General features: G+C 37.7%; 1 pseudogene; it reads left to right on the top strand.

The window, feature by feature from the left end:
- Positions 1 to 567: 567 nt before the first annotated feature.
- On the top strand, positions 568 to 982 carry LOC127680262 (translationally-controlled tumor protein-like; annotated as a pseudogene).
- The last annotated feature ends 14,098 nt before the right edge of the window (positions 983 to 15,080 follow it).

The following is a 15,080-nucleotide window of genomic DNA, read 5'->3' as shown; positions in this document are numbered from 1 at the left end:
TCAAAAGTTGTCCAGTTAAACCTGAACCTGGTTCATCCAGACAGAATGAAAATTGATGGGTTTCCTTTGTTCTAGCTAATTTTCTCTCAACATGATATAGTCTAGGGTCATCTAAGAGAAGGGAACCTTAACCGAAAAAAAAATGCCTCCCTAAGAGTGGTCTGTAAATCAAAATATAGAACAATTTCTTTTCTTACAGAGGACCTAGGTTTGGTTCCCAGCACCCTTACTGTGGTTCACAACTACTCTAACTTCAGTTCCAGAAGATCCTGTGTCATTTCTGATCACTGTAGGCACTAGTAATATGGTGCACAGACAGACAGACAGACAAACAAAACACTCACACATACAAAATAAAAATAAATAAATCTTTAAAAAGTGTTTCCATGCTTTCTTCTGCCTGTGCCCCCTTTCCCAGCGCTGCTATGGCTGCACTGGGCTTACTCAGCACTGTCAGGCTAGAACCTCTGTCCCAAGGCATCACCATGATCATTTACCAGGACCTCAACAGCCATCAGAACCTGATGAGCTATTCTCTGATAGCTGTGCCTGGAGTTGGAGGGCAAGATGGTCAGTAGAACAGAGGGTGTCATCGATGACACGCTCATTGGTGGAAATGCTTCTACTGAAGGTCCAGAGGGTGAAGGTACCTAAAGCACAGTAGTCACTGGTGTTGACATTGTCATGAATCATCACTTGCAAAAAACAAGCTTCACAAAAGAGGCCTATGAAAAGTACATTAAAGACTGCATGAAATCACTCTAAGGCAAACTTGAAGAACAGAAGCCAGAAAGAGTAAAGCCTTTTATTTAGCTGTGGAACTGTGGAGCAAATTAAGCACATCCTTGTTAATTTCAATAACTACCAGTTTTTTATTGGTGAAAACATGAATCCAGATGGTATAGTTGCTCTCCTGGACTACCATGAAGATGGTGTGACTCCATTCATGATTTTCTTTAAGGATGGCTTAGAGATGGCTTAAATATTAACAAATTGGATCTATCACATGTCACCATAATTGGCTGATACATCCATACAACACCAGGACTTAGGACAAATGGGACTGGTGTCATCTTGTGCTTTTATTTTGACCATGATTTATTTGGAATGGAAGCATTATTCTGTTTTGTTTTGTTTTGTTTTTTAAGAAAAAAATCATGCCATGTGGGTTATCTAAAAATAAACTGCATTTAAATTAAAAAAGTGTTTCCAACAATTATTTTATCTACTCCAGCATTTGCTTTTGTCTTGTCTCCCTCATAGTACACTGAAGTCCACCTTTGAATCCCCTATTGTTATTTAGAACCCAATATATAGTCTTGCATGTAGATGGGCAGAGTTGGATTTAAATGTTTCTAGTGATGATCCATCTCCTCTCCTAGGCTGTATATTTGCTCGACAGGACAGAAATAATTTACACTTGTATCCTCAGGGCCTAGCTTCCTAACTGCCTGATATCACATGTATGTTGTTAAGCATTAAGAGAAGAAGACTTACTTGCAAACACTGCGAGGTTGCGGTGAGAAAACAGTGATATTAATAACAATGTAGATCCCTCTGTCACAGCCCCAAATGCTCTGTGTCTGCCCTATTCTCTGGAACTTCCATTGTTTTTATTTGTTTGTTTCTTTATTTGTTATATGTGTATGCATATTGCAAAAGTGTAGAATTTTATGATTCCCCTATATTTTAGTAGAAACGTTTGTCATTCTAGCTAGTAAGAACACACATACAATAGTGTTTTCTATTCTAGAAGGAAGGATTACTGAGAAACTTACTGGTTTCTTCATTATATGGCTATGCATTAAATTATGTGCACAGCTTTAGTGAAGGTGGAGATGACTAGAGACTCCAGACTTACTTCAATAGCAGTAAGAAGGAAAGAAAAATAAGAGGAATGGGGGCCTGCATTTCTAGCCACGTTGAGGGGTAGGCAGGAGAACTGTGAAGGCCATCATGGGCAGCATGGTGAAACCTTGCTTCAAAACAAAATCGAACTGAATAAAACAAAACAGAAAGGATTTAAATGATAAGAGGAGGTAGGAGAAAATAGTTTAAGGAGGAGAAAAAGAGAACGAAGAGGAGAAAAATGAAGCAGGCAGACTAAGTCACTGAATATGATGACGCTCTTTGTTTTCAGTGTCCTATTCCTTTTATAGACGCTCGAGCTGCGAAGCCAACAGATTAACTGTAGGGTTATTAAGAAGCCCGCCATGATCCTAGATCTGACCTGTTGTGGGCTTCTTCCTGCAGCCCTAACACCTGCCTAGCTGGTGGAAGCACACACATTACACAGGCCATTTAAGTGATATGGCAAGGGATCTGGCCAAGTCCTGTATTCTTAGCTTTTGAAGACTGGGATTTATTCCTCCGTGGTTTTCCTCTCAGTGAACTGACATGTATACCCTACCTTCACACTTACCCAAACAGAAAGGCCTCCTGCAGCAAACCACAGGAAGAAAAACTATTTTGCTCAAAAGGTACAACAAGCTTGCAGAGGCATGGGGTGAAGACAGGGCTGGGCGGTAGCAGGAAGGGTTCCAACTGAAGCCTGAAGCCTTTTGGCTCCTATCCTCCATTCTCCCTTCTCTTCTCTTTTGTGGCTTTTAAGTTTTATTCACTATTTCAGTGGGATTTGGGGGTTGAGTTTGAAGTTTCTGTAATAGAGGTGCCAGAGGCAAACTTTGATTCTTTGGTTTCCAAAGAAAACAATTATCCTAATCTGCCTTGCCATGTTCCTTCTCCCTGACCGTGGAATTTCAATGGGCTCGGAGGAGCTAAGAGGGGAGCCCCATGTGATGCTGCAGACACGTTGAAGTGTGCAAGTACAGTTTGCTCAAAGTCCCCACTCCACCCTCACTCACTCACATTGATCACCCCAATGGACAATGAACATCTATTCTGTGCTTCATACAACCAGAACTCAGTGAGCTTCTCCTAGGAGTACTATGCTACTCGATTGCAAGGAATGTATTTCCTTGTCCAAAATACATGAGGGTCCCACATGGTATTATGACGATAGTTCTTATTTTTCCTAATGAGAGTATCAAAACTCAAAGCTTCAGCTCTTAATTGGGACTGGTATTTGAACTGTGATCTCATTTCATAGCCTGGGTCCTTTATATGTCATTCATCTTGCAAACAGTACCCACTACTCTATCTTATTTAAAGTATCAAAGTAAGAGGAAGAAGAGCAAAAATTATTTTCTTTTGTACACACAGCCTGCACAATGAGGTACAATTTGAATTCAAGCCTTTCTTGTATCAATGTATCAGTTCCCTAAACACCTGATAGATGGTTCTATAATAAGAGTTAGAATGAGTCTGGGAGCTTTGCACTTCAAAAGAATTTGGTGAGTAGAGACTGCTTGCCAAGAACAGTCTTCCCTTGTTGCTAAGCTGTACAATCACCACAAATGGAAGAGTGTTGATTGCATTTCACATACATATTCTCTGGATGTAGTCCTGTTAATCTGCAGATAAGATGGGCACATAACCCACAACCTGCTTTTGTTCCTATAAGCCAAGGAAGTGAAAGCATCACCAGGTGAATTTAACTGTACTCCTACATTCTGTGCACCACTATTCACAGAAGGCCATATAAGAGTATGGAGACTATCAATATAAGTCAGGCAAGGACAGGGAATAGATTAACATTTCAGACTCTACCTAATACATTTATATTATATATCCTTTTCTTTTCTTTCTTTTCCTGGGAACTCTGAGGGGTCTGGTTAGTTGTTATTGTTATTCTTCTTATGTTGTTGCAATCTCCTTCAGGACCTTCAGTCCTTCCCCTAACTCATCCATTGGGGTCTCTGGGAACAGTTCAATGGTTGGCTGTGAGTATCTGCATCTGTCTTAGTCAGGTGCTGGCAGAGCCTCTCAGAGGACAGCTATACCAGGCTACTGTCTGCAAGCACATATTAGCATCATCAATAGTGTCAAAGTCTGGTGTCTGCAGATAGTATCCCAAAGTGGGGCAATCTCTGGATAGCCTTTTCCTTAAGTCTCTGCTCCAATTTTGTCCCTGTTTCCTTTAGACAGTAACAATTCTGGGTTAAAGATTTTGAAATGGGTGTATGGAACCATCCTTCAACTGGGGGGCAGTTGTCTATCTACTGGAGATGGTCTCATCAGATTCCATCTCCCTCCTATTGGACATACCCATCGAGTCTTGGGAGCCTTTCACATCCCTGGTGTCAGGGACTTTCTAGTGGTTCCCTCATTCCCCACCCCCATTGCTACATATTTCTATTCATTCTCCTACTCCTCTGAACTACTCTCCTGTCTCTTCCCATACTTGATCCTGCCACCCCTTTTTCCTCCTCTTCTCCTCTCTAACCCTGATCCCTGCCTCCCTCTACCTTCTGTGATTATTCTTTTCCCCTAAGTAGGATTGATGTTTGCACACTTTGGCCTTCTTTATTGTTAAGTTCCATATGGTCTGTGAGTTGTATCATAGGTATTCTGAGTTTTGTGGCTAATATCCGCTTATCAGTGAGTACACACTGTGTTTGTCCTTTTGGTTCTGTGTTACCTCATTCAGGATGAAATTTTCCAGTTCCATCCATTTGCCTGCAAAATTTATAAAGTCTTCATTCTTAATAGCTGGAGAGTATTCCATTGTGTAAATGAACCATGTTTTCTGTATCCATTCTTGTTTTGAGGGACATCTAGGTTCATTCTATCTTGTGGCTATCATAAATAAGACTGCTATCAATATAGTGGAACATTGTTATATGTTGGGGCATATTTTGGGTATATATCCAGTAGTGGATATAACCCCTCTTCTAAATATGTATGAACCCACTATCCTCACATAATATGCATAAACACTCATCTCAGGACATTGCATAAGGCAACCTGTGAACAACGTAGGACCCCCACCTTCATCAAGTTTCACAATGCTCCCCTCTACACGATGGAATAAATTTCTTCTCCAAGTAATTATCAAACTTAATCAAATTATAGTCAAATACACTCCACTTATATCCATGAATGAAGGTAGAATGCGTACAAAGCTACCCTGGGATGGTCTGAGGTATATGCAGAAAAAGTGAAACTATTTCTTCAAAGTGAACTATTAAGAACTATTTACCATCAGTTAGCTATACAAAGTTTTTCATGCATATGCTTTTAAAAGATGTTTTATGGAACAGGACATGCACAGTGAACAAAAGCCTAAGTAACCCAAGCCTGCCAATCACAACATGAGCTACCCATGATAATTAAACTCTTCCTTCCTTTGAACTCCATAAAAGGGAAACCTCAAAGTAATGGAGGCACTTTTCCCACTCACCTGGTCTGCTCTGTCTCTTGGGAATGTACTGATCTGCATATCTTTGGATAAAACTTCTCTGATGCTATTTTACAGGTGGCTGTGAACTTGTACTTTAATACTTTGAATGAGAAACAAAGAACTTGCAAATAAGCAGCCTAAACCTCCAACTACCTATAGCAAACATTTAAGAGCACTGTGGTAAATAGATACAGTGATGGGCTCAAGCATACTTTACAATTTGAATGTGAATATTGTTGCTTCATTAATTATATATAATAGAATAACATTCAGCTTTAAAGCAAAAAAAAAAAGAAAGAAAAGATCAGCAACAATGGGCATTTTCAGTTAGATGGGACTGATACTAGTTTTATATTGAGCTAGACCTATTAGTACTAGGAAAATATATTACAAACTAAACCATAAGAGAGAGACTAAAGAAAATATGGAAATACCTTGCAAGAAAAAAATCTTGTATTACTCTATAGAGTAAGGGAGAGAAGTGATTATTAGAAAAGTTACTTGTAACTTCAGATAAGTATTTTAAGTAACACATTTATAAATATGGTTTAAAATAAGATTGTTAGGTTCTGGAGATATGATTCAGGCCTTAAGAATGCCAGTTGCTCTGCTAAGGGCCTAAATGCAGTTTCCAGCACCTAAATGGTGGTTCAAAACAATCTATAACTCCAGTCCCAAGGAATCTAATGCCCTTTTCTTGCCTCCACAGGCATGAGGTATCCATATAGTGCACAATACACATGCAAGCAAGATATCCATGTATATACAATAAAAATGGTTTAACTCTTACTTACCATATTGCAGTTTAAAACCTACAGTCTACTTTTTGTCTTCAGGTAATAATAAGCTCTCACTTTAATACAAAGATAGTGTGAATTTTATTTTTTATACCTGATTATGTAACATTAGAATTCCTACCCATTTTCTTTGGAGGTACAGGGTTTAGTTGTAGATAGAAAGAGGCCAGTAGATTAATAATGCACCCGAGACTCCCAATGCTAATTGCCACTTGTAGCAGGAAATTGGTAACTTTTGGGTTGATATGAAGTATATAATTATTTCACATCAATTGATGCTAGATGGCTCCATTTTTACTAAGAGGATACAAAATAGTTCCGTATGCAGGAAGTATTTAACAATAAGTGAGCATGCATTGATTTTGCTGTAGGTCAGAGGTTCAAGAAGAATGTGGGAACTGAAAATGCCAAAGGAAGACCAAAGCTGTCCTGCCTCACCACGTGAGGCCAGCATGCCTGCCTTTTAGTTGTTAATTCCTGTGGTATGCCTGGTAGAAGGCAGTGAAGACACTGGAGCCCCAGGCCTCTTATGGAATGCTGTCAAAAGCAGGTGTGGAATTTTGTTCTCGTAAATAAATTCTCATAGCATTCGGTAATCTGGCCTGGGGTTTGCCACAATCCCACTGCATGACTTCCTGCCAGTAGTCCTCTCCATGTCTAGTGCTGTGTTTAGTCATCCGGGCATGGCACAGAGGCACATGACATCTCTTCACAGGCTTTTTACACAGATGAACACCCCAACATGCTCTATGTTTCACCAATGTCTTAAACAATTACTGAAAAGCCTGAAAAGTAGGGTCAGCACTTTGATTTTATAAATGAGAAAATCGAGGTTAAGAGTCAAAACAATTTGGTCCATGCTGCATAGCTAAGATTGAGAGAAAAAGCCTTATATCTATATAACTGTATCACAGAGATTTTCTTACTCCCGATATACCATACTATAGTTATGAGCTAGCTGTCTTCATGTATGAACTATGTACATTTTGACTGTGACTGTTTGTTTACATCTTAAAGTGTAAAACCTTTAAGATCAGAAGTCTTGCTTCCGGTATCAAGATGCAATATCATGGGCAAAGCACACTGTTCTTTTCAAGTGTCCCACACAATAAAATATCCCCCAAAGATACCCATACTGGCAAGAATCTGGGAATAGCTTAAGTAATAAGAGAATAATTTGAGTAATAAGAGAGGAATTATAAATATTATTATGATTATAATCCTTGAGGAGGATTGTCTGGGTTATCAGGTGAACATTGTTTAATCACAGAATAAATGTGGAAGGAAGTGTGGGCCATATCAGAAGTGAGAGGGAGAGGAAGAAGCAGGGGAGGTGGTGGTGTGGATAATTTGCTAGCACAGTCTAGAGTTTTAGCTCTAGATGCTAAGAGTGGCCCTTACTACTAGGAAGTAAAAGGATACTCAAGTACTCAGTTACACTTGTACTACTCTATTTTTATGTGACCAAATAAATACTGAGAGCAGGATAATTTTGTAAAGAAAATGACCTCACAGAATCCAAGGCAAGGTACTAGCATATGCTCAGTTCTGATGAAGATATTCCAATAGATATCACAGTGGGAGAACCACAAACGAAGTAAGAGAAATGAAGGAAACAGAGAGTAAGAGACTGGGATTCTACCAACCTCACACAGGACCTTAGGTAACCCAAGGCATTTCTTCTAGTCTCTACTTCTTGAATGTCTACAACATGACCTCTACCCAGAGGACCAAACCACAAACACATGATCATTTGAGAGGCAAGCCACATACAAATTATAGCCACATGGAACTAAGTTGAGTTATTCCCTAGAATTGTCCCTAGAATTGGAATAGTGTTTTAACAAATTAATTTTAATCTATTTAGATTCACACCAAATTCTCATTTATCTATTGTATATAATAAGAAGTTTTCATTGATTTAGGCAACTAAGCCACTAACTAGATATAAGAGTTAGAGAAAGTAAAATGTTAAATATGAAGTAAAGTTATCAAGGACGACAGTGAAAGGATGGATGCAAAGACAGATCCTGAATAGTGGAAATTCTGCTTACAGAGAAATTCAAAAACATCCTGAGATGATAAACTATAAGGCAAAATGAATCATGAGGTTCCCTGAAGCTATAAGTATGCTTATTTGGGCAAAGTCCAAAAGAAGACATCATGCCTTATTTTTGGAACTGACTTAAAATAAAAAGTTTAAAAATCAACTCAATATCCTTAGCCAAAGACAAATTAAATATGACAAGGAACCTCTAAATTGCTTATAATCTATCCTTGTCTCTTGGGTTGTGACACTGAAGTCTGAACTGAATTATGCTGGATGAAGTTGCCAGACATGGAAAAAGACAAATACTAATTTATTCAATGTTATTCATGGAGAAAGGGGAAATTTCTTTCTCTAGTATGAAATGGAAAGAACCAAACTGTATGTTTTATCCTCAAACTACCTTAACTGAATGTTTGTTCCTTGGAATTCCAATGTCTAGTGATGTGTGATGGCTAGCCGATGTCTACAGAGAGAAGACATTGTTGCTATTACAAATAGTGATGTGCAGTGGTTTTAGCTCAGATGCTAAAGACTCAGACATGCTAGGTCTGATCTAGTTAGTTTTCTGTATTTCTCATTATCTCTTCTGCTTTGAAACTCTATCCTCTATATCTCAGTCTGGGAACTCTAGGCATCTTCATCAGGCAGTTCCAACATTTATGAAGCTTCCCCTCTGAATGCATGCCACTCTCCATCTTTACATCCAGTCTAAACATCCTTTCTGGGAGCCAAATTCATATGCTTCATTTCTTTGATGTTTTCCCTTAGAAGTTGCACAATGCACAAGTTTAGAATAAGGTGCTAACTCCCATCATAAAGGAAATATATTCTCTTCCCAACCTTTGCCTTTCAAGGGATGTGTAGAAGAGAAACAAGTTCAAATGTCAAAGCCTGAATCCCAGAGTCATTTGTCAATGCATATTTTTATGATTAGCACTAATCAACCCATCTATGTTTATTACATTGTTAGAATATAAAATTCCATAAGCATATCATGACTACCGTCTCTATTTAACTAGATCAATTTGTAAGGCCTCCTAACTGGGCCCATCCTTCCTTCCATTGTGTATACAGAATCTACAGATCTTTGGAACCTATGAAATAACAACATGCTAGAGAGGTAACCCAGCAGCTAATAGCATATACTTTTTGATTCTGTTGACAATATGAATTTTTTTCCAGCTTTCAAATTGAGTAGTTCACAACTACCTGTGACCCCAGCTCCAGAGGGTCCAGTATTTCTGTCTTCCATGAACACCTGTACTCATATGAAAGAACTAACCTGTCTTATATACAAATACACACATGATTTTAAAAACTGAAAAGAAATATAAAAACTACAACAGTCTGTTAATACACAGTCTAATCAAGAAAAATTAATTCTTCTGTTTCTTCTACGGTATAGTGTTATCATTGGCCATCTAGTGTGAGCATACAATTTTTTCTGATGACAAATCATGGTTATATTTTTGTGACCTTGATGAGCACATATCGTTTATCAAATAGAGATATCTGCTAAGTGGAATTGAGTACTCCAGCACTGTAACATTTACATTGTACCTTAGTAGAAACCTTAAGGTAGAAACCTTAGTACATCTACCTTAGTAGTGAGGAATCTTAAAAAAGTATGATGAAGTGGTATGTTCAGAGTCAAACAGACACACAGGAAGCATATATACAGGACTGGAATCCAGATCTACTGCGTCCCAGGCTAGTGCTCAGCCTATGCCACTTCATTAGTTCCTAGCCATAAAGACATCAGGCAACTCAGCCTTCACCTTTAATATGTTACATCACCTCTTAGCTCTAACAGGTCCACATGTCATTTCCTTTGCCAAATACTCAATTCTGTGCTAGTTTCCATTCAGACTAGACTCTGTCTGGAAAACATGAAAGGTGGAACATTTTTACAGAGGACCAGAAACTCTAAGTTGGTTAAGGAGAATGTGTCCAAAGAACTTAGGTTGTCTAAAAAACATACACTCATACTCAAAAGTATACATTTTCATGGAGAAAGAATGTAGGATCCAGAGGGTGATCTGAGTACACTGAAAAATAGCCATAAAGTATATGGAGGTCTGTGCTCTGTAAAGTCTAAAAATTAGCTCCAGAAAACAGAAACCACATGGTCTTATGAGATCTTTGGCAAGGATAGAGTACTAATATTGTTTATTAATGATGTGATGAAATTTCTGAACATGGAGAAAGTTGTTACTGAGATTCTAGTGGGATCCCCACTAATGCTTATTGGGTGCTTTATAGGATCATCTTTTTACATTAGCCCCCAGAACTGTAGGATCTTGCAGAATGGACTGGGTGTGGTTGAGATGAATTAAAGATAAATCAAGGAGCTTAAAGTAGCATGAAAAATCGTGATTGTGGAGTGTGTGCCCACACCTCATCCACAAGGAAAACAATGGAGCTTTCTTTGAGTTACTAACCCTACAGCAGGCTCAAATGTCTGTTCCTACTTGCCATTAACAAGTCACTCAAACTGTATGAACCTTTGATTCTCCAAATTCATTGAACTAAGCCAGAACTCACTAATGCATATCCCATAAAATGTCATTTCTTAAGAAGCTGACATCAGGAGTCAATTCTAAAATGAAATAAAGTATAGCATACATCATGTATTATGACTCATGACACATATTAGCCATCAAGAACTCTGATGAGCATGTTAACAGTGGAATTCACCTTTCCATGGAATCATGCACATTTATTCTATAGATCAAAGTATTAAGAATCCTATGGGCAAGCCAGGAAGTGGTGGCACACACCTTTAATTCCAGCTCTTGGGTGGCAGAGGCAGGCAGATTTCTGAGTTTGAGGCCAGCCTGGTTTACAGTGAGTTCCAGGACAGACAGGGCTACACAGAGAAACCCTATCTCGAAAAAACATAATAATAATAATAATAACAGCAACAACAACAATAATAATAATCCTATGGGCAAAAAAGACACGTAGTCCTTTTAAACATTTTATTGGGATTCATGTTAAGTCTGTGAGAAAAAAAGCATTCCATTTTATTACTGGGAGTTTCAGATAATCCACTCCCATCCAATATGCATACTCGCTTAGGATCATCCTATCTTGGTGGACATCATTCATTCCCTAATGCCATACATTGATTTCCTGTAGCTGTGCAACAGAAAATAATGTCAAATAAAGCTAAGTAAGAACATTAGAATGAATAATTTTTTCAGTAGGATTTAAAAATTTGGAGGACAATATGCAATGCAATATATTACCAGCAAAGATGGGCTGAGAAATTCCTTGTCTCTCTAAACCTACATGATAGTCTTTATATCAAAAGTGGATGTAATTACCCTAGATGTACCTTAAAGTAGCCCAAAAATTCTAACTAAATATAGAAGAAACCATTATATACTAGTCTTGGTATATCTCTTAAGAGGTTTGTTCTTTAGAATACAAATACTATGTAACTCAGTTTGAGCTAGATTACTAAGTGATGATGATGATGATGATAATGATAATATAATAGATAATGATGATGATGAAGAAGTTGATGATGATGAGGATGACAATGGTAGGATTATGGGTAAGAAATGTGACTTCCCCATAAGACATCTAGGACTCTCCCAAGAAGATCTATAGCACCAAGAGGGTTTTTGGGCAGAATATTGATTCCAGTGATTGGTTCATTTATCTTCTTTTTTCTTTGTTTATTAGATATAGTCTTTATTTACATTTCAAATGTTGTTCCCTTTGCTGGTTCCCCTCCTGAAAAATCCCATAAGCTGTCTCCTCTTCCCCAATCAACCCTCTCCCACTTCCCTATCCTGGTATTCCTCTACACTAACAAGTCTTTCCAGGACCTCTCCTCCCTTTGGTGTGTCTAACAAGACCATCCTCTGCTGCCTATGTGTCTGGAGCCATGGGTAACTCCATTTGTACTCTTTGGTTGACGGTTTTGTCCCTAGGACCTCTGGGAGTATTGGGTGACTCATATTGTTTTTCTTCCTGTGGTGATGACATTTATCTTCTTATTAAGGGAATAGAGACCTAATTGCAGAAAGACCTATTTTATTGTCAAGCAGAATATAGAGAAATGATTTCCAATCTAAGACAAGTAACATTTGGAAATGAAAGTGCTTTGGAAGCTCAGCTCCTCCAAATAGGATGTGAACAGAGAAGTGAGAAGTAGCTCCTGAGGAAAATCGCACTCTATCACTAGCACAATGTGAGGCTACACCAAGGAATCACTAAAGGTGGGATCTGAGACCTCATGTTCCACATCAGGTATGTCTGTGTTGTTGAATTTAAAAGTTACTCTTGTTTTCCATAAAGTTTCTGAGTATCTTGAAAGTATTGACCTTCAGTGCCATGATTCAAAGTCCCAAAAATCACTAAGAAGCCTAATTGAAATGACACACACTTGTGAAATTAGTTCATAGAATATGTTATACTGTATTATTTAAATAGCATGCAACGTTTTGTTATGTTTTTGTATGTTTTTGATATAATTACCTTAGTATGTTAAAAAAAAACTTATTGGTATAAAATGTACACACACAAGTAACTACAAGTAACAGTAATATACTCAGTAATTTAAAGCTATTTTTAAATATTTTCATTATAAAAATGATTACTCACATCTCAACCATAAATATAATATATTTCTCTAGTAACGTAGATCTTTAATGATTTTCAGCAATGTACTATATCTTTTAGTACAATCTCTAGGTGTATTTCATGTGTATAGTTAAATACTTTATAATGTTGATGGAGTTTTAAATATCAAGTTTGAATATAATCTCACTTGTTTCTTGTTAAAATACATAAAATATTATTTTTCAAAAATTATTTTTGAGAGGACATTTACATAGTATTAAATTATCATCTTAAAGTAAAATTCAGGGACAAATGGCTTAGCAGGAAAAGACACTTGCTATCAACCCTGACAAAGTGAAGTTGATTTTAGGACATAAAGCTCAAAGAATGAAAGAAGTAAACAGAGTGTGGTATGAACATGTGACTGAGCCCATTAGCCCCTCCCCACACTGAATGAATGTAAAAAGAATTTTAAAATAAAAATTGCAACCCCGTAGCATTTATCAAGTTCATAATGGCTTACTGTCTTTACACTGAATATTGTCCTAAAATATTTCCATTAATCCAAAGAATAATATTTGACTTACTAATATCTTTGTTGTCAATTTGACACATTTAGGAAGCAGACCTCACAGCTGAAGAATGACTTTTATGATATAGGCCAAAGGGCATGTCTATGGGAGCATTTCTTGATTGCTAATTGATATAAGCAAACCCATCTAACTTGTGCAGTGGCATCCCTAAACAAGATAGCCTTGGTTGTTTAAGAAAAGTTAGTTAGCAAGTAAGAAGAAGCAAGCCAGTAATCAGCATTCCTCTGAGGTCTCTGCTTAAAGTTCCAGTCCTGTGTGAGTCCCTGTTCTGATGTCCCTCATTGCTGAACTGTAACCTGTACGGTGAAGTAAACTCCTCTTAACTCCCACCACTTGATTTTTGTAAGTGCTTAATCATGGCAACAAAAATCAAGAGAGAATATCCATCATTTATGTTCTCAATCTCTTCTGGCAATCACCAATCTGATTGTGGAGATATATAGAAAATAGATGACAGATAGATTGATTGGTAAATAGATTGATTGATGAAAGATAGATGAATAGATAGATAGGTAGATAGATTAAAAGAATACATTGCTTGATTTTCATGCTAAAGTATTAAGCATGAGTCAAGGCCTAAATTAAATCAGGCTTCTGTATTTTGTGTAATTTCTGTCTATTTTCACAAACTATATTTTGTTTCTTTTCACATCTATATTTTCACAAACTATCAAATAATTTAGTGGATAATGTACTTGAGTATAATGAAAACATTAGAACAAGAGAAAACTGCTAAACACCATTTTAAATCCAATATATCTGATAAATGTGTCAGTAGTTGGAAATAACTACTGCGTTCACTTAGCTGCTTGTATGTGTGTGGATGTGTGTGGATGCAGCACCATGGACTGGAGCATGTGTAGTCTCTCAAGATCTGTTTGATGTTTAATCTGGGTTTACTACATCTGGGAATCAACTAAAGCCTAACTCACTGGGCACACGTGGGAAACATTTTTAATTCATTAGATAATTTGAGGTGGTAAGGTCCACTTCAAGTCTGGGCCATTCTTCTGATGGCAGTGAAAGGAAAAAGAAGAAGAAGAAGAAGGAGGAGGAGGAGGAGGAGGAGGAGGAGGAGGAGGAGGAGGAGGAGGAGGAGGAGGAGGAGGAGAAGAAGAAGAAGAAGAAGAAGAAGAAGAAGAAGAAGAAGAAGAAGAAGAAGAAGAAGAAGAAGAAGAAGAAGAAGAAGAAGAAAGAAGAAGAAGAAGAAGAAGAAGAAGAAGAAGAAGAAGAAGAAGAAGAAGAAGAAGAAGAAGAAGAAGAAGAAGAAGAAGAAGAAGAAGAAGAAGAAGAAGAAGAAGAAAAGAAGAAACCTGCTTATCCTCATTCAGGCTGGCAAGTTCATCTATCTTACTGCTAAGGCATTTCTTCACTGATATTAGAGCCAACATCTCCAGGATTCAAAAGTATACTGAAGAGTTGTTGAGGCATCTAGCCTCAAGGACTGAAAAACTATCAGCTTTGTGGTCTTTCCATTGGAAGACAATCATTGGTAGGCTAGCTGGATCATAGCCCATAAGCCATTCTAATGAACCCCCTTTTAATATATACATATTAATTCTATCAGGTCAATCTTTTTATAGTATGCTAATGCAAGCCGCAACCTTTAATAAAAGTGATTCTTCAACCTCAAGCAGCCAAGGATTGGCAATAGCACCTCAGATAGGGGCTTGGCTTTATGAGTCCTCCATCACTTAGTCTGAGATGTTAACTGACTTGATGGTACAAAAATCTTATCCATGCAGTCCCAGTTGCTATGAGTT

Source organism: Apodemus sylvaticus, chromosome 3, assembly GCF_947179515.1.
Source record: "Apodemus sylvaticus chromosome 3, mApoSyl1.1, whole genome shotgun sequence".
Classification (NCBI taxonomy): domain Eukaryota; kingdom Metazoa; phylum Chordata; class Mammalia; order Rodentia; family Muridae; genus Apodemus; species Apodemus sylvaticus.
Note: the sequence above shows the minus strand (reverse complement) of the source record. Positions and strands in the feature narration are given on the sequence as shown.